This window comes from Danio aesculapii, chromosome 25 (assembly GCF_903798145.1).
Source record: "Danio aesculapii chromosome 25, fDanAes4.1, whole genome shotgun sequence".
NCBI lineage: Eukaryota > Metazoa > Chordata > Actinopteri > Cypriniformes > Danionidae > Danio > Danio aesculapii.
Window position 1 is genome coordinate 16,910,952 of NC_079459.1, and position 21,479 is coordinate 16,932,430.

The 21,479-nt window shown below is 34.8% G+C and overlaps 2 pseudogenes; one reads left to right on the forward strand and one right to left on the reverse strand.

Annotated features, from left to right (window-relative positions):
- Positions 1-206: 206 nt before the first annotated feature.
- On the reverse strand, positions 207-13,726 carry LOC130219019 (monoacylglycerol lipase ABHD2-like; annotated as a pseudogene).
- A 666-nt stretch (positions 13,727-14,392) lies between these two features.
- On the forward strand, positions 14,393-21,157 carry LOC130219020 (interferon-stimulated 20 kDa exonuclease-like 2; annotated as a pseudogene).
- Positions 21,158-21,479: the final 322 nt, after the last annotated feature.

Below are 21,479 nucleotides of genomic sequence, written 5' to 3' on the forward strand. Positions count from 1 at the left end.
GTATGCTTTTTAAAAAAAACATGAATCCTTCTGCACATTTTCATCCTGCGTAGCGATACACCATTGACCTCTGACCCACTGGTGTCAGTGTGGAATATTGCTGTGAGTGACTTCTATCAGTTCCCCCAGTGAAAGTCAGAAACCATCGTCTAAGCTCAACACGGAGCGAGTATGTGGTGTTATTGTGCTTTGTTTCGCACTCATTCTTATTGCTGGTGGCACTGCGGCTTGTGTTTCTCCCACTGACATACGGCATTAGCGTAACTGACGATGACTTTGTCCATCCAGGAAAGAGGTTGAGGAAAGAGAACAGCGCTTCAAGAAGCCCCAGGTGACCTCCGTGTAGAGTCAGAGCGAAGATCACGTTCTGCTTCTTCTCTGAGAGCAAACACATCAACCAGTTATTAGTCTTTTATTATTATTTAATAATTATTTTTCAGGGTTTTTCACCTTTATTGGTCAGGGACAGTAGAGAGTATTGACAGGAAAGCATGGAGAGCAGAGAGAGGGTAAGGATCAGCATAGGATCTTTAGGCGGAATTGAACTCAGGTTGCCGTGAGCTCCGGAGTGTATGTGTTGACGCACTAACCACTACACCACTGGCGCCAACCAGTTATTAGTCTTTAGAAGAAGCTTTCATGTGATACAAACCAGTGTTTATTTCATCAATGAAAGGGCAAAAAAAGTTTGTTGACAACTGTTTTTCCAACACTAAGATGGGATAAAACCAAGCTCCTGCGGAAGTAACTGAAACTGCAATTCATCGATTGGCCTTTGGGGGCTGGCTCCAGGAACTCCAGATGTTCACTGACTGCAGTGGTAATTGGCCAATTTTACAGCTGATAAAAACATGTTACAGCCTGGAACAAAAGATGGTTTTGGTTCATATAGACGAATTACCAACCCACGTCAAACTTGACATCACACGGGTTCCCAGTTGCAAAAAAGTGACTTAATTGCAATAGCAAACATGTCGTGTTGTGCAATAGGATGCCAAATTTGAAAGTCCAAAAATAGAACACTTTTACCGTACACCATACTGCTTTTAATGCCAACCGCAGATGTCTTTGGCTAAAAGGGAGCTGAATGGAGTGAGGACCTAATTAAAAATGCTCGACTCTGCAGTTCTCAATATCAGGTAAGTTCACGCTATGCTGAATCATAAACATCACTCATTTTGATTGCAGCAATGATTTCAGCAAAAACTGTTACATATGGTTAATTAAACTGCGCAAACTGAATGCTAAGAATGAAAGGTGAAAGTGTAAGTTATTAAGGTAAAGTTGGGTTCTATTTACACATTCATTCAGTGACAACTTGTGACACACTCCCTATATTGTTTACCACGGCACTTTCAATATTCGGTCTGAAATAATCTGCAAGTGAGACTTGGAAACAACATTAACACTGTTTATTTGACTGTAAACAATGTTGTTCTTTGATAGTCATTGGCTGCTAATATGATTTCCCTATTTAGAGTTTGCAAATAATACTTTTCTGTCAGAATTTTGAAAGAAAATAGTTTTGCTTGATGATTACCCAGGCCTTGTATAGCTTCATCTTCTTTCCTTGTCTTTGGCTAGGCAGACCCTCGGTTTTTAGCACAACAATGTTTTGAATCTGGTCATCCTGGAGCATTATTTTTTGCACATGACCACACAAAACAAAATTGTTGGCATCCAAAGCCGTGTAGGCCTTTAACTTCTCTCTTGTTAAAACACTTGGACCTTCAATGAGTTTGTATATTTCGGGCTGGATGATTGGCTATTTCATCTTATCCAATATCCATTGGGAGTGTGCTATCGCAAATGGACCTGTCAGACGAACGGCGCTCACGTTAACGTTTATTTTTGCCTGTTATCACTGTGCTTATAATACTGTTATAATACGCTGAAAGCATTATGTAAATAATATATATAATATGTAATCAATATAAATTATTTCTAAGACGACAACAAACTCTGAACCGCATCAGATGTCATTCCCTCTCTGTAATGCTAGCGCTCCTGTTTTTTTTTTTTCTGCCACCTCGCTGCGCGCGCATCATGAATGTTTACAAACATGGTAATATGTCTATAGCTGATATTACCCTTCATGACAACTGTGAGGGGGGTGATTTTTTTTATAACTCATCCGTTTCGTTTATATCAAGTTTTATTAAGTCGGCATAATTAAGGGCGTGGCACTTGAGTGACAGCTAGGTCTCCGCTGCTCAGTGTTCTCGTCACCTCAGCTGATTCCGGCTGAATAGCCACTGAACTCGGCAAATACATCATATTTTTGTTTTGTTTCATGTGGCTTTACACAGTCAATTGCCTTTTGGGGTTACTTCTTAGAATTAACAGTTAATATTGCATGCTGTGGACTTAATTGTGCTCACAAACCATTCACATGATCTCTTTTTCCCAGGTGAGTGAAATTTTTATTGGTGAAAATTCTAGAACAGTCACCTGAAACGTCATACAGTGTTGGATTTCATAAATAGCCTTGCATTACTAACACAGACTATATTTGAAGTATTTGGAAGTATTACAACAGTGTTTTTTGAAAGACCAAAGCTAATTTTTTAATATAGTGTAGAACAACGCACATGTGGTCAGAACACTAACGAGTCACAGGTAATGAAGTATTAAGTGTTTCCCCCCCAAAAAAAAACATCTAAGCAAAATGCTAGCAGGCATCTGTAGCTCCGCTCATGCTCCGCCTCTTTGCCCTTGTTTGATTACCCACAGTCGGTGCGATGACACAAAATGGTGACGGTTGGCCACGCCACTTGTAGCTTCATTTGCGCTCTTAAGAAACGTATGGGTGATGTCACAGATACTACGTCCATATATTTTACAGTCTATGAATAAAATCGGGACTAGGTGGATATAATTAGATACTACATTAGCATACAATATTGTTGTTGAAAATAGACAACACTATAATGTTAAAAACTAATCTAAACTTATCAAAAAAATGAACCAGTTAACGTTAATTTCTGATGGACCCTTTTAACAGATATTTAAATTTTTTTTTTATCGTATGAACTTTTATGTGCGTTTATGTATGTATTAAATCATCTTTGCATCAAATTACAAAAAACGAATTACCGCTTATGCAATGTGTTTCTAATGCAGCGTCTTTGGGGCTGAGAGTAAATTTTATTTTATCTCTCCTCTGGCTGTCGTCACCAGTATCACACCATTTTTTTATTTTTCCTAAAGTCTTGATAACACTGTCATGGCATTTTTCTTTTATTATTTCAGGAAATAGGATTGTAAGAAAATTATTTGCTGTAATTCGATTCACTGCGCTCTAAGTTTACCCAACTATGATGACTTCCACTGCTGGAAAACCCAGAAATGTGAAAAGGGTCTATTAAGTGGATGTTAATGATAAGAACTAATTAAGATAACTAATTAGCATTAATTTCTGATTAAATATCAAATTAATGATAAGTGTATCTGAGCACTTTCTGCCATAGCAGACCTGTTTTTATTCAATGAACATTCAATCTGCCCTATTTTCACTGATGAAATGAACACTGATACAAACTAAACACATTTAATTCATTAATTTATGACATTACACCAGTGTATGTATGATTCCGTTTTAAAAAGTCATTCGTTTTCATTGGAATTATGAACTTTTTAACATGCAGGTAACAAAGGGTCAGGGCAAAATGAGGCCTTATCCGGACGTCATTAATATATCTACAGCAGGGGTGTCAAAGTCAGTTTAACTACACTTAAAGCACTCTCTGCTCTTGATTCAGTAAAAAGAACCAACTCATAAGAATCATTACTTCGGGAATTGAACTACACTTAAAGCAATCTATGTTTTTGATTCACTAAAAAGAACCAACTCGTAGGAATCTTTACTTCAGGTATTGAACTACACATAAAGCACTCTATGTTTTGATTCTCTGATAAGAACCAATTCATAAGAATCATTACTTTAGGAACTGAACTGCACTGAAGGCACTCTGTGTTTTGATTCAATAAAAAGAACCAATTCATAAGAATTATTACTTCGGGAATTGAACTACACTTGAAGCACTCTATGTTTTTGATTCACTAAAAAGAATCAAGTCATAAACAATAAGTTCAGAAATCAGATTACTCTAGTCGGACTGTATGTTTGCAACTCGTTCAAATGAATCCTCTAGTTAGAGTCATTAGTTGAGGAATCTGATTACACTTGCTGCAGCTTGGTTTGATTCACTGAGAAGAGTATTTCATAAAGTAATTCTTTTAAAGTATTATTGACTGATTTTGCAATATGATTTTGAATCAGTAAAAAGAATTGATTCATTTAGAATCAAAACGGAATCAGACCAGGTTTTTAATCCTATTATAAATGTTCCTTGGTATTACTTGTTATTCCTTAAATGTGATACATCCCTTTAAACCGTATTAAACATTAATTAGACATCCTAAAGGTTAATCAAACCCATTCAATGCTCTTTGTAAGGCAGCAAAGAATTTGGTTGTGGCCTCTTTAAAAATGCATGAGCTTTAACGTTCTTCGAAGCTCAAAGGATGGAGCTGAAGATTAGGTGACCCATGTTTCCTTGTGTGAGTCGGTTAGACTTGTTAATAGCGGCTCGCCGTTGGATCTTTCACCTGAGGCTGAAGGAAGAAGCCAGTAATCTGATAAATAATCACAGAGGGAAGGATCAGATGGCCTTGAAAAATTCAGCACAGGTGTCCAGTGCTGGATCTTAGAGACACTGCAGTGCTGAGAGTCTTAATAGGCCTTAAAGCATTATTACGACATGCATCGGGGAAAACACGTGATGTTGACTGTATTTCAGGCAGCTTCATATTCAACCAGTGGTAACACTTTACAGTCGCCTGAAATTTAATTTACAGTGTTTATTTGCTAGCTCACACTGTTATAAGGTGAATTATTAATCAGTTCATACTGAAAAATGTAGTTTGTTTTGATAATCTTCAACACTGTAAATGCGATTACTTTAAAAAAAGTCAGTAAAACCCATTGACTTAACTTTTATAATTATGCACATAGTTTGTTACTTAATAATTATAAGGCAGAGAGTTTACTCTCTTTTTTAAGTAAGTCTACTAGTCGCTTTTTACAGTGACCATTTGCTTCTGTTGAGCTATTGATCTGTTGACGTCAACCTGAGGGTTTCTATAGCAATTGTATAAAACCCTCTTTTACCATTAGCTTGCTAAGAGTGCATTTACATTTGTACAAGTTCTTTTTTAAAATAGACCAACCTTTTTGTCAAGGCGGTCAGGAATTACAAAGATCTGAGTTTGCATAGTGCATTTCCATATCTACTGTACTGTGCGTCCAGTTGATTTAGTTTAGTTAATAAATACCTGCTAGAGTTCGAGGTATCGTCAGCAGAGACTGGTGGACTAATGGATCATCTGAAGAGTTCACCAAGAGGAGAGGAACGCTGATCTAAATTAATGACAAATATAATGGTTACCATCAAAAATATCAATTATACTAAACTGACTTGTGAAATGTAACTATATTAGGTTGTAGTAAATTAGTGGCTAATTCATATATATAAGAATTAATTCATATGAAAATGTACAAAATTTACCCAAACCTACACTGTAAAAAATATATATAAATTAGCATAAATTTTATTGTTTTTTATGTTATTTATGCTTTAGAATTGCAAACCTCAATCTTCTCTTCCAACATCCTTTAACCTTTAAAAGTTTGATTATTATTATTAAACATTTTTAATAGTTTAAAGTGACATATAGTGTGGGTTGGTGTTGTATATTACGGTACAAAACGCCTTGTCATAAACTGCCAGTACATTTTCTGCTACTTTACAGACTTATAGACCATTTCAATGTGTTGATGTCATTGGCCCTAAAATATTTCCTGCTTGTTATCAAACTATTTCATCAGTGTAACAAGAGCCAATTCAATCATACTTCATGTTAAAACAGCTATCATAGCATTATGTATCAATATTTGGCTCTTTTTGAATTCTCAGAAGCTGTAGAAATTAAAAATGTAAAACAGGAAATACATGGGGACCATTGTTTTTGTTTACATCCCTCAAAATGGTCTATTTCTTTCTTTATTATTTCTTTTACATTATATTATTTCAAACTACTAAAATATGAATAAAAGTTCAACTGTAGAGTTGAATTTTCAACATCAAAAGTTGACAGAGCAAAGATCATGGTCCCATAATGCAATTCATTACCATAAATAAATACAAAACACTTGTGAATCACAAATTATGGAAACTAATTTACGGTGTAGAACTAGCAAATGTTATTAAAAATTACATAGATTAAAGGGCACCTATGGTGAAAATCATCTTTTGTATGCTACTTGGACAGAACTCTGTGTAGGTATAGTGTGTCCAAAGTCATATTGGGGTGATCTTAAGACAATAAGTCTTTGTTTTTATTTCCTGATGTTAAAATAGGATCCAAATCCCTCCCATTTTGAGGCCCACCCAACGTGATGTAGGAGTGCGGTTTCCCCGCCCACCAAATTGATTGACAGCGTGTATTAACATGTCTCCGTAGTAACGTGTATAATCATATCAACAAGACAGGACGCGCGCAAAGCAACTGGGATTAAAAGATCTGTTCAGCTCGCTGTGATCATCAGTCATCATCAAATGTGATCAAGAATGAGCTTCTCAAGTTCTCAACATTTTTAAAACTGCATGTTTGTAGTGAATTACAGCGACTTTACCGTCTTTATCACCACAGCCACATGTCAGTACAATTATAAAAGAAGATGCTTCAATCTCGGTTTGTTGACATTAAATCAGGTTTATTTTGTAACATAACGGATCATAATCAGCAGTGGAATATAACGTGAATCCTGTCACATTTGCATGCAAAAACTGTGCAAAGTTAAACGCGTGCGCTCTGTGTGTGTGTGAACTTTTTAACGACATATTGTTGCAGTATTAACTCCACAAAAAATACATCAAATAATCATTGGCAAAGTACTTTCTCACAAACGTTACGTGAGATCTGCTTCCTTCATGTCTGTCACTGTGCTGTTTATCTGACACAGCCGAGGCAGAGATTAAGGCACACTCTGACAGGCACATGGGAACGGTGGGTGGGGAGAACTAGCATTAAAGCCACAGGCAACAAAAACAGCTACAATGTGTTCAGAGGAGAAAATTCCAACATTCTGAAAGGTGTAATAATTAATCTGATGGGTGTTTTGAGCTGAAAGTTTGATGACACATTCTGGAGACACAAAAGACTTATCTTAAATCTGGAAAAGGGGGTAAAATAGGTGCCCTTTAATAGATTATACAAATAATATGAGCATTAAAAAGCATTGGATGCAGCTCAGACTGCATCTGCACCAAGTCTCTCATGAAATCATGTCGGACTTTTGAGCTGTTTTTCACTTACATTATGTATGTAATGCACGCAGCTTTCCTTCTCATAGTACTCCTTTAGAGAGTTGTGTCCATGAAACTTCCTAATAGAGACAAAATATGAACATGAGCTGTAGTCTATCACTGTCTTGGCCACTTATAGCAAATGAAAGCCAGAGCTAACTGACATCTAAAAGCAAAATAGTGTGATGAAGGTTTTTAAAGTACCTCATAATGTTGTCATCAATCTGCATGAGAGAGGTGGCTGTATAGAGACGGCTGAGGTCAGCAAATTCCATTCTGCTGGAGTTCATACCAAATAAACTTCCCCTACAAGACACATTCAGGTCAGTCATTACAAAAGCACTGGAAAATTTTGTAAGTCCTGCTTGCTCAAAATGTTTGTGGACATGTATTTCTGCAAAACATTTGAGTAAACTAACATTTTCTTTTTAGGTTAGTAAAATTTATTTAAATTCACTTCGATTTTCTATCATTAAAACTCAGTTACTTTAGTTCTAGGTTAATTACAATTGAATTAAAATATTATATAAACTTATAATGTATCGATGTACATTCGCTTGATTATAGTCGTGGATATTGCAGTGTATATACAGTTTTAAAGTACACATGAAATCAAAACTAACCATACTGATTTTGTTAGCTCACATTGTTAGTTGTGTGGTGAACAATACATATCTGCATGTTATTAAGAAAATAATCATCTAAAATTGAAATCAGAATTGCACTTCATGTTTGTTTTCAGTTAAATTGTCTGTCTGGGGGTTTGGGTGTGGTCAAAGAGCTTAGAATGACCAAGAGGCGACACTCAATAGAACGTTCCACTGCAACAGCAGCGCCCAGCAACAGCTCCGCGATTCCGCCATTTTGGAGTGAAAGTGATCGGCCGTCCATTGGATCTTTTTGCTGTCGCGATGACAAGCAGCTGCTTTGTTTTTTATTTATTTATTTAAAAAGCGCATTGAAGCTGAGATACAACCTAAAAGACGACAAGACAATCACAATCATCAGCACTTTTAATAGTTTATTTTACAGACCTGATGTTTATATTTTAACTTACTGTCTTGGAACTGTCCATTTTCGGTAACATTACTTTAAACTACTTTAATTTTATAGTTTACGCTCTGACATAATAAATGAATACTTCACATGTACACTTTTTGTTGCAGTATTATATGTTGTAATTTTTTTTCCAGTGTTGTCAGTTAAAGAAAGACTGATAAAGCTTTAATGTCAAAAGCCACTTTGTCCACACACACACACACACACACACACCCACCCACACACACACACACACACACATATCTATGAATCCATTTAAACACATATGGGAGGTTTTGAAGAGACATTAAGTTGAGCATCTCTTTGAGGAACTCTAAAAGAGGGTCATTTTTGAAGAACAGAAAAGATGGATGTTGTGCAATGAATTCATTTGTTTATTTCTTGCATGTCTTGGTGAAGTCATTAAAAAGGCCATTAAAAGTAGATAAACACTATACAAACTAGATAAAGTAGTTTTTGATGCGGGGTAGGCTCATTTTTGCTTCACCTAATTTAAGTAAAACTAAAAAAAGTTATCTTGTTAACCTTATTTGCATGTTATAGTAAAACAGAAATTATATTAAACTTAGTCTTGTTAACATTTTAAAAATTGTTTAGTTTTCATTGAGATATTATTTTAAATGTTGCTTCTTAATGGGGGTGTATGAATATATAAGATTTTAACTCATATTTAACTCAATATTTTAATTAATTCTGTCTAACGTTTGTTATCCGTGCTGTTGTTCTATTGGAATTTTCATTCCAAAATGGCTGCCGCGTGACACTAGTGGCTGTTTCCCAAACAGCAACAGAGTGTCACCTCTTGGTGATTCTATGCTCTTTCCTACATTACTACATCTAATCGGCTTTGCAGCCACGCCTACCGTTTCTCATTTAATATTGAGATTCTTTAGGAAATGCGTCACAATACAACAAAAAAATGATCTCAGCTTCTGGTTTATGCAGACTTTTTAAACGTTTTTAAACGTTTTTAAGTACATCATCAACCATAGGCTTTACTAATCACTACAATGGTAACCGAATGCATGTATGTTCTAGTTTCAGTCAGCTGTCGTCCATTTGATATGTTTATTGCAGGTTTTTGTCCCAAAAGGAACTAGATGGTTTCATCCCTGCTAGTTTTTTGACATCGACTTGTGTCCTGGGCTTTAAGGCCTTGATATACCTCAGACGAAGTTCTTTTTTCGTCCTTTGTCTGAGAGCAAACTTTAAAAAAGACTGAGTGACGGTATAATTTTTCAAACACTTCGACACTCCCATGCTGCAGTGGGCTGGGTTGTAAATATGTCATGCTGCTTGCATGCACCTCTAAACACAATGACAGCAGCTGAGAGAACAACAGTTACATAAACATCTGCCAAACAAGATTCTCCTACAGGAGAAGTGGAGAGGTACTGACTCCCTCTTTAAAAATCTCCTTTAGAGTCCTTAATATATTCTCTCCATGGGCGATTGTACAAGTGCAGATACATCTGTATCAGCTCTGCTACTCAACTCTTCTTCTTTTTGTAGCCATAGTCTAGTGTTGTTGTTTTGGATGTTGTTCTCCTGTCTGACCTCCGTGGAATAAGATACAATTCAGGGGAAGAACACACCCACTGATTGTGTAACACCATGGACTCCCCTTAAGGTTTTAATTTGGTGAGCTGTTTTGAAATGCCCACATGAACGCAAAACAAATTGTGTTTGAATTATGTGTTTTCAGTTCGTTTCTTTATTTTTGTTTTCGTTATGCTCTAAGATTTTTCAGTTAATGTCTGAATACATTTTCGTTAGAATTTATATCACATCTCCTGTGGATTAATTGCAAAATGTGCTGTTTATTTGATAAGAAAGAAATTCTCACCTTTCAAATTCTATTGATTTCATAATGGGATTCAAACCATAAATGTGGTTAATTTCACTGCTTCCTCTTTACTACTAGTTATAGCACCAAATAAACATGAACATAAACATCTTCATGACATCTCAGAATACAATACAAAATATTACGATTAACAAAACATTCATTTCAAGTTAACATTAGACAAAAATTCTAAAATACATTCAGGTGATTCTTTTGAATGAGAATCAAATCATCTGTATAGTGTAATAAATCGAATGACACAAACCTGTGGGACAGAATGATTTTTTTCATGTTGTCCGCCATTAGGAAGTTGTAGAGTCTTCTGCACTGATCCCACTGTAGAAATGTCTCCTGAGCTCTGATCACAAGCATAAAGAATAATAAAAAAAAACTTCTTTACCAAATAAAACAACTGTCCAAATAACTTAACTGTTTAGAGTTTCTGGGGTTATTCATGAGCAGCTCAAAGTAATGTGTTAATTCTATTAAGTTGCCTTTGAATGTTTAAAACGTTTCGATTGTTGTTTAAAGTTTATGCAAGTGTCACGGGACATATGAAAAAAAGGTGACTTTTATATTAGATGTATTAATAATGTATTAGAGTATTATTAGTTTATTTCTGACCTGAGAGCACTGTAGCCCTGGCAAAACTGACGCAGCACAGCACTCGCTCCTGATTGGCTGGATTTTCCCCCAGGTATTTGCAGGCGATGTTTCCTCCCAGACTGAACCCCACTACGATCAGCTGAGTCTGTGGAAATGTGCGCTTTATGAAGCCCACCATGGCCGAAAACTCCCCGTACAACCTTTAATTAACACAGACACAAGAGAAATTAATTTAGTGTTAACATATTTATATTGTATATTATAACATTACATTTAATATAATATTGTATCATTTACATATATTATATCGCGATATGAGAAAAAAGAGATAACCTGATACAGTACACACGGTTACAAGTAACAAAACACAACTAAATACATCATTTGCAAGCTAGAGTAAACAAGGCAACAATTTTAATCGCACGTACTTACACTTGTGAAATGGGGGAAGAAACTGATTCATGATGCACTGATCCATGTTCTGACAGTCTATACTGATCCTTCCTTTAACAAACTGATGAAGTCTTCTTTGTAAGCATGTAGTTTCCAGAAGCACTCGAACTGCTCAAGGCTGGGCTCAAGGCTCTGTTTGCTCTGCTCATACCATTTATAATATTCATCTTTCATCTTTGGGTGAACTGTCAATAATATCCATCTGCACAGCGTGACTTCATTCGACCGGTGTCTGTATGTGTCTCTGTGTGTGTGTGTGTGTGTGTGTCTGTTGCTTTTTTCTGTTAGTGGGCGGGGCCGCAGGTTTCAAATCTCTCGGGTTTGCGCGGCAACTACTTGTGTTTCGTAGCCGCGTCATCACGAAACACCTAATGACTCGTTATCAAGACGACTCGTTTGAAGCATTATGAGTCGACTCTTTTATAGATGAATCAATAGTTTTAAACACTGTACACTTACAGATTTAAGCCTTAGCTGGACATTTCACTTCACTGTGTTACACACTATATGGAAGAGCATTTTCAAAAACCCATAATATGGGCTCTTTAAAATATAATACATAATAATATGCTTTTAATGTGGACTGGTAATTCAAGAGAGCAATTTCATTGTTGAATTGTTGCAGTTATATAAATCCCAAAAATCTAAAAGAAAATGTAGGGATTAGGGTCAAAACAAAAAGAAACATGTTATTAGCAATAAATCTTGTGTGATGAAATATGCTTGCTGTTTCGTGCTGAGCTGGACTTTTACACATAATGTGATAAAAACTAAATGTATGAGATAATGTGAATAATGTGGTACTGCTTGTGATATTCCAGGGTGCTCTGAGTCTGGCCTGTGTGACCATCTGTGAACTAGCTTGTGTCTGGCTAGCATCCAGAAGGTATTATTAATGGTATGAGCAGAGCAAACAGAGCGACTTCAAGCCAGGATATTAACCTACTATTCGACAATGTCTGTATATTAAAAAAAGAAATCCATGGTAAATCTAACATAGTTGTTAAGCTACTTTTACAATTTGTGCGGACACGGTTAAAGCTAAAAAGGCCAAAAGGAGGCTATTAGCTAATATTCATATTAATACAAAGTTTCAATAAAATAGCTGTAAATATATAAATCTGACCGAAGATCAGGTAAAAACTCTATACGTGTCCAATTGCGCTGTCGAGGTGCGCTCTTGATAAATCCACATGATGGTTCACAGAGAACATCATGAATTTTCGAAACGTTATGACGTAACAAAGCATCATTTACTGAAATCATGGGAACTTGGCATTCGAAGTAAAAAATTCGTAAAGATGTCGTGTTTTAAAATAAGCCATCCCTATTGTTAACTACTCGTGACACACATAGTATATATGCATATTATACTAATAAGACTATGATTTTCAAAAATCTGCAATTTCAGGGTCCTCGAAACACCAAAAAAAATCTTTAAAACAAAATCCCTTTTCACATTTATTTGCAAAATCAACTAAAACCCTTCACACATGCCTATAAAATGAATATGTAATAAGCATGTGTAGTGTATGATGTCATCAATTTCACAAAACCATGTTTTTTTTATTTAGAGAGGCGATAATGGTGTAATTTTCAAAAACTTTTGCATTTTCAGGGCCCCAAAATTGCTGATGTTGTGCAAAAAAACACATTTAAAGATTTCAGTTTATCTGGTAGAATTTACTGTCATGTGAACACACTGTAAATGGACAGTTCACCCAAATTTAATCTCATGTTGTTCCTAATGTGTAACATATTTTAAGGAATATCTCAGATTTTATTTGTCCTAATTTCTCTTCCAAGTCCAAAACCCTTTCTTTAATATTCCACAAAAGAAAAACGTTATTTCAGAAGATTCATTTTGGTTAATTAATTATTATATTTCTAGTTAATAATTATACATATATTTTTATGCTAGCAATTGCTCATGAAATAATTATGCATTCTGTCTATCACCAAATTATCTTGCATCTTTACCTTTAAATATCATTGCTGCTTATACTGTACTGTATGTTGAAGATTGTCTGCCATCTGCTATTCCACTGAACGACTTCCAAGCCTCGTGAGAACTGAATTTTACACCTCAACAAACTCAGGGAATCAGGGAATTACTAAAATGATCACACAACTCTCAGAGCAATTTCTCTTCCTGTCTCATTTGAAATGCTAATGCGTATGGAACTGAAGACAGCACAGTGCTAAATTAGACCTGAAATAGTCTGTCTGGTCTTACAAGCAGCTACTAAACAATTAACGGAATGAAACAAAACAGTAACAAACTGAACACAAAACAGTATTATAATATTATGAATACAACTTTTAACCTGCAAACCCATCAATTGAATGCTTGTTTTAGATGCAGAACTTACGTTTCAGGTGGAATCTTCATTTGGGCATGAGTAAACATGCACATCCAGCCTGTGTAGACCATCAGAAATGTGACCCAGGAAGACCTTCTGATTTGACACATGATGCTGGCACCTACTGTATCCTTAAAGGCCACAAAAGTATAATGAAGTCATGAGAAGAAGTCTGAGAATCTACTACTCCAGTGCCTCAAATAAACACCAATTTTCAATCCAATGGCTTCCATTCATGTTGACCTAGATGGTCTTAAACGTCTCTTAGGACCCTTCTGAACTCCTCATCAATCAAAAAGTTGATCCCCGTCATGCTCAGATCTTCCAGAAACTTCTCAAACTCCCAGTGAGCTGCCTGAAGTAACAAACGCTTCTCATATTCAGGATGATACCGATAATCCAAGTAATCCACTTAATGTCATCGTTAGCTTGTTCTTCCTACTGGTCAAAATCATGATATCAATGTTTTAAGTTGCGCTCCATCATCTCATCTTCAAAGAATGGCTTCTAAAAAGTGTCTTCCCAAATCCCATGGTGAAAAGCCTTGGCTGTAATGTATAAATCAGACCAACGGCAAGCAAAACTGCTGCAACTGAAATTCACTTGCAGAGCATCCAATCCTCCATCACCCAATTTACAGCGTAATCCACTTGGATTACAATCTCTCCACGCAGTGGGTTCGATAAGTGAGGGGGATGGAGAGAGAGAAAAGGGTGGGCGCAGTGGAGGCACGCAGAGGATTGGGCGAGTAAGAGTTTTGTTGTCTCTAAGAGGATTAGTAGTGATTTCGGGAGGTTGGCCCTTGTCCATCCAATCAGTGTAAGTGAACAGCTGTGGTTTGTAGAAGGACAAGGCCACCTAGCGGGGATGTGATGGCCATTTGTTTTGCATGATGATTTGCAGGCTCCTGCATGCAACATAAAAAGTTCTAACTCCTGTTCGCAGATATTGTATGGAAAAATATGTTCTTTTGAGTCCTACGAAAGAGAAAGATGAAATGGATAGTTCATCAAAAATGGAAAATTTTGTCATCATTTACTTATTATTTACTTATTTTTGAAAAATGTTGGAAATCTGTAACCACTGAAATAACTTATTTTGTGTTCAATCGAAAAAGGAAAAGATAAGTTTAAAGATGATTCCTTAGATTTACTAAATATTAATAGTTATTATTATTAAGTTAATAGGTTTTAAACAATTTATTTGGGCTGAATTTAATTAAATAAAGTTAAACAATACTAAATTTAATTCGACGCGGTGGCGCAGTAGGTAGTGCTGTTGCCTCATAGCAAGAAGGTCGCTGGTTCGAGCCTCGGCTGGGTCATTTGGCATTTCTGTGTGGAGTTTGCATGTTCTCCCCGCATTTGCGTGGATTTCCTCCGGGTGCTCCGTTTCCCCTACAAGTCTAAAGACATGCAATACAGGTGAATCGGGTAAGCTAAATTGTCTGTAGTGTATGTGTGTGAATGAGTGTGTATGGTTGTTTCCCAGTGATGAGTTGCAGCTGGAAGGGCAATCCGCTGAGTAAAACATAGCTGGATAAGTTTGCAGTTCATTCTGCTGTGGCGACCCAGATTAATAAAAGGACTAAGCCTACAAGAAAATTAATGAATGAATAAATTAAACCCATATAAACTGTTGCAAAAGTTTTGCAGAACCCATTTTGTCATTTTATTCTCTTCAAATATGGTTTGAAATTTAATCAGGTTTTGATACAGTTCTACAGTTTTTTGTGAACAACTATAGTTTCAATCAAAACTGAAGAGTTTGCAAATCTTGAGACAGTGATTCGTTCTTAATGATTCAGCATGTTTGAATCGGATATCAATAATTTACTAACAATGTTATTCATGCAATAGTTTGTTGTAGTGAAATTCATTCATTTCTTTCTGGATTAGTTCCTTTATTAATCCGGGGTCGCCACAGCTAAATAAACCGCCAATTTATCGACCATATGTTTTACGCAGCAGATGCCCTTCCAGCTGCAAACCAACTCCTGGGAAACCACCATACACTCTCTTTCACACACATACACTTTGGCCAATTAGCTTATTCAACTCACCTGTACCACATGTTGTCTTAAAAAGGCTTAAAAGTCAAGTATCCTGGTTCTCCACCAGCTCCCGCTCCAAACTTTTCGTCTCCATCCCTTTTTTGTCTCTCCGGCGTCTCTTCAGGCAGCACAACAGCGCTGACGAGGCTCCCGTCGGTTGTTCCTGTTTCCTCCGCCGGATGTCACAGATGCAATAAAATAATAACGTTAAGCTTGTAATATAACAAATAAAAAAAAAAAAACAGAAAACTAGTCCTTGCACTTCAATGCCCTGAATTGATCCTGGGGTATTTATTACATTAAAAAAACTTAGACAACTTGTTCATGTCAAAGCAAGAAAAAATAACCACAATTACTTGGTATATATAATTAATAGAGCTCTATTTGAAAGAATATTTATAGCTTAAGTATATTATATAATATATATTAGGCCTTTACGTTTTAAATCTGAAATGTATCAATTTGTATTTATTTGTTTTAATCAACATGTTTTTTTTCGAAATCTTTTGTTTTATAATTATTATTATTAATAGATCAATCTAATTGTTTCTATATTTTCAAGATACGAAGAAGTGACTCGTCGTTGGTATTTGGTTTGTCCAATCAGATCTCAGAGCTGGCCAAGCGAGCCGGCCAATCAAATGGTGAGATTTGGGTCTTGTCTCGGCATGTTCCCAGAGCTCTGTCATTCAGCGGGTCCACGTGTACATTGAGGTACGTGAAATTGAGTAAAACGAATAAAGTACTACTTTCTTAACAACTGCTTTTCTGTCGGAAAGGTTTATAACGTAATCATAATTGGGTCAAGTATCGTTATCAAACGTAAAAAGAGGTAAAAACGTGTTGTTTATTTGCTAAATGGTAAGCTATGCTAGCTAATGCTAATGCAGAATCATTGTTCACGACATTATTGTTGAAAAATACATAACGATCTATTTTAGATCATTTTGATCGTGGATTTTCATATCGTCCAATGTATTAATACTGTATGTGTATAAGGTAATATCGGTATAGATGTTGTTAATGTATTTTAGCTTAGGACTTGGCAGCTGTATTATTTCCATACTGTTAAAAAATATGATATATTTTTATATAACGTTGTATGTATGTATTTATTTATGTGTATTTTCAAATACATTTGGACGTTTTAAGAATCGTTTTAAGAAAGTATTTGTCTAGTTATTTTCTAAAAAAAACATTACGTGTCATTGGAATAATAACTATACTATTACTGTAGAATTGCTTTCAATAAGGGATAACGTACTTTGACTTCGCTTTACAGTCTATTTTATGTTTGGAAGTGTGTTTTCCTGATTCTAAAAATGAAACCCCTTAAAATATATGAATTACAAATTAAATATTTTTCAGTTTCAAATTTATATAATAAAATATATTCAGGCTTTATTTAGCATGTATATTGTTAATTGCATTACTTTTACTGAATATTGTCTTCTATGACTCAAAACCAGAGCTGCTCAAAGTAGGGCCCGCGGGCCAAAGTTGGCCCATGGTAACTGTTGATTTGGCCCACCATCCATCTGAGAAGAGAGGGAGAACGATGAGCTGATTGACAACTTTTAGTTGTTCAAAAATGCCTTTGACAGAGATTGTCTTTTCAAATTTAACGTAATCTTTTGTTTCTTTGTTTTATTGCTGAGATATAAAAAAAGCCAACTGAAAATTAAATGTTTCAATTAAATGTTATAAATGAATCAGACTTCTAAAATGTAAATACTGTCACCTGACAGATAGAGGTAAATAAAGGTAAAGGAACTTCATTGTGTTATAATTGGATTATCTTTTTACTGTAATAAGTCACTGCAATAGTTAATATGATCTAGTTATTGGTTTAAACATTACAAAATAAATTAGGAAAACTTCCCATGTCAAAGTTAATATATACACTTTGGTATACCTTCTGCCCTCAGCCCTCAATTAAGTTTGCTTTTGGCCCTTTATAGGAAAAGTTTGTGCACCCCTGCTCAAAACAGATATTTTTTACAGCATCAACAACTGCCAGTTGACGACATTTGCTTTATTTTCTTTTGTCAACAGATGTAAACCTACTTGCCGACAACAGTCTAATTTACTCTGGAAACACCAAAATATCCACACACCAGCCCTGTCAAAGAAACATCCACTATTTCCCATCAGATAAAAGATGTAAACGAAAGAAAAAAAACAAAAAGAGAAATCATGCTATGGAAATCCAAGAGACATCCTGTGATCAGAAAAGAGGACAGAAACGAAAGCTTCTGGACAACAAGACGGAGTGTATTAAAAATTGGAAGTACTTCATGTTTGTATCTGAAGAGTCAAATAATATACAGTTCAAAAGGCCTAGAATAGCCCATCACGCACTGCCTGGAGAATCATGGGAGGTGGATAGTGGTTTTTCTTCTGAAAGTAGTCCGCCCACTAGTGGCAGGAGTTCACCGTGTTTGAGAATAGATCACTCCAAGATCGTAGCAATGGACTGGTGAGATGGTCGGCACTGGGCCCTGGAGGTCGGCATAGTGAAGTGGCACGCTGTAGTATTGTTGATTATTATGGCAGTGTGTTGTATGAATAGTTATATTTTACCTCAGAATCCAGTCACTGACTATCGCACAAGATGGGAGCGGCATTAGGAGCATCATTTAAGACAAGGCAGTGCCTTTTGAGCATGCTCAGAATGAGGTGAGGCCACTTCACTTTATTGCATTAAGTATTATTTTGGTTTCAGGTGATTCATGTAGTAGATTGAACATGTTTTAAGAAATACATTTGGTATAACACTGGATCCATTTATTTAACCTTGCTATTCCAATGTTTTTAGTGGTCCAACTATCAAATAATTGATGATTATTAGTGTAATTATTTAATAATTATAATTATCAATTATTTTATATATATTTATTTTTAATTGTACAAATAAAAGAAATATATATATTTTTTTATGTATATGTGTGTAGTTTTTAATATTTATTATTTATAATAACTCATTTTAATGGCTCTTCTTTTTGCCTGCTAGTTAGTGTTATGATTTATATAAATTTATTATTCACAGTAAATTAGTCAATTACTATTGTATTTATTTTGTGTATAATATATAATGTTTGTTTTTTATAAATGAAATGATACAATTGAAAAAAAAAAATTCCCAAAAGTAGTTTCTGTAAATTCAGAGGTGTTATTAGCTTATCTGTGTTATTTACTCTAGAGTTAATTTTAGAGTTGGATTTTATTAAAATTTTTGACAGTCTACTACAACAAGAACAAGCTTAGGAATATGGGAAGTATCATGGTCTAAACACAACTCAGGAAACACTCCTCTACCTGATTTAAACATACCCCCCCCCCCTTTTTTTTCCCCTCTTTTTTATTATATTTATTTATTTGTTTATTTATTTTATTTATTTATTATTATTATTAATTATTTTTAAGGGAATGGGTTGTTGGGAGGGAGAATGGGGGGTAAAAAGTTGCTGTGCCTTCAGATTATTATTCTGTAATTGTGTATAATCTGTTGTGATATGCAAATTGAAAAAAAGTAATAAATATATGTACAAAAAAGAATATTCACAATAAAAGTATTTTGTCTTTGAAAAAAAAAAGCTTTTGGGAATTCTGCTTTAAAAAATACAATTAGCATTATTTTTGTAATTATGCTTATGCCAAAGTATGTTTGATAAACTAATTAGTTGTCATTTAAAGTTTTAAAATGTAGTTGTTAATAAATTTAATCTGCTATTGTTCATTATACACATTTCTGAAATAACACCTTTTTTTTTTCACCGCCAGATTCTCAAGATCCTCAAAGGGAAGATTATTATTGGCCATGCCTTGTATCATGACTTAAATGTTCTCTACATCTCCATCCAGCCACATATGATCAGAGAATACCTGCTCTTGTGTCTTACTGCGACAGCTGTATGATGCTAACCAGAATTGTAACATCTCTCTGAAGAAGCTGGCACAGAAGCTTCTCAATAGGACCATACAGTATTATTGTCTGGCAGAACATCTAAGAAGCACATTCTGCTGACCAAGGCTCCATTTATTTGATCAAATACAGTAAAATTGTGAAATATTATTACATTAATTGGACTTAATTATAGAACTATTCGGTAAAGTCTGCTAGAAAAAACGTTTTAGAATTTCTATCATCTTATAATGTCAGAAGTCGAATGTAAATTAGTTGTTTGTTTATTGTGAGTGGTTCTGATTGTATTTATTCTATTAGTGTAATATATATTGATTAGTTTCAGTGTTATTTATTTTAAAGCTGAAAGATTCAGCATTGTGACTCAAGTCGTAGCGTCACATTATTTTATTTATTCAATATTAAAGTTATTTCTATTATAAGATTTATTTATTATAAAATGTATTTCTATATTATCAGTGTTGATGGGATGTTTCATATTTGTGTGGAAACTGATATGGTATCATTCAAAATGTTATTTACTTATTCATCAAGGTCATTCAAGTGTCATTTATTCAAATAAATGCTTTTTTAAACTTTCTTTTAAAATAGTAGTATGTATCACACATTCGAAAAAAAAACTGGGAAAAATAAAATGTTTTAATATAAAGCATTAATAACTGATCATAGTACACTAAAAAATATTTGGGAAATTTGTATTTTTTATGTTTTTATTTTTCTCTGCTTTATTTATGCTTTTGAACTGCATTGTGGGATCTTTATCTTCCAACGTCTTTTTAACCTTAAAAAAGGTTTGAAAAGTGACTTTTATCAACATTTTTAATAGTTTAAAGTAGATAATCTTCTGGTTGGTTTTATATATTACACTACAAAAACCTCGTAATAAGCTGCCAGAACATTTTCTGTAATTTTACAGACTAAGTTCTCTATATATTTCTTAACTTTTTCATTATTTCAAACTACTATATTAGTGGAATAGTGTTGCGGAAATTCAACCTTTCAATCCAAAGATAACAGTTTAATCTAAAACCGTTATTTAGATTGTAATTATTTACAATTTTAAAACAATTAAATTTTTGAATCAAGTAAATTCATTCTTTGTGAGCAAATAGGCTCTTCTCTTTTGTATGGTTTTAAAGAAGTCAAGCTCTTTTATCATTAATTTGATAATTCATGTGGACTATATGTTTTCTTCAGGTTGACAGACAGGGGCATTGTTCTGTTGAAGACGCTCTTTCTGCTCTAGACCTGTACAAACTGGTGGAGGACCAGTGGGAGAACAACATCCTGTGCCAGGATTCGAAAACGCTGATCAATCCCAACAGTTTCCCAACAACTCCCTCAAACACTATTTACAGGACCAGTACTGGCCAGAAAATATGATGGACTGCAGCCTGTAAAATCAAGGGTGAAAAGAGAATACTGCCAACCTCAATACCAGCAACCAACTTTATTATTTATACCTCAGATTTGACTGTAATGTTGCACTTGAAAAAACTTAGGTAACCCAAACTTAACATAATCATTAAGGATTTAAATATTAAAGTTAATAATAACTTAAATGAATTTACACATTGTAATTTTAGAGAATAGCTCAACTTTTTTTCACTTGTAAGATCAGTGTTGTCAAGGTGTAATGTTAATATGTCGTATGCTGCTTTCTGACAGTTTGTGAATGCCACTAAACATTCATATTGTTGGTCACTTGAAAGATTTAAATACAAAGCTATTTAATAAAGGTTATTGATACAGAATTATTCCTCAACTTGTATTAATTGAGAATTGTTTTCATGATGTGGGAAAA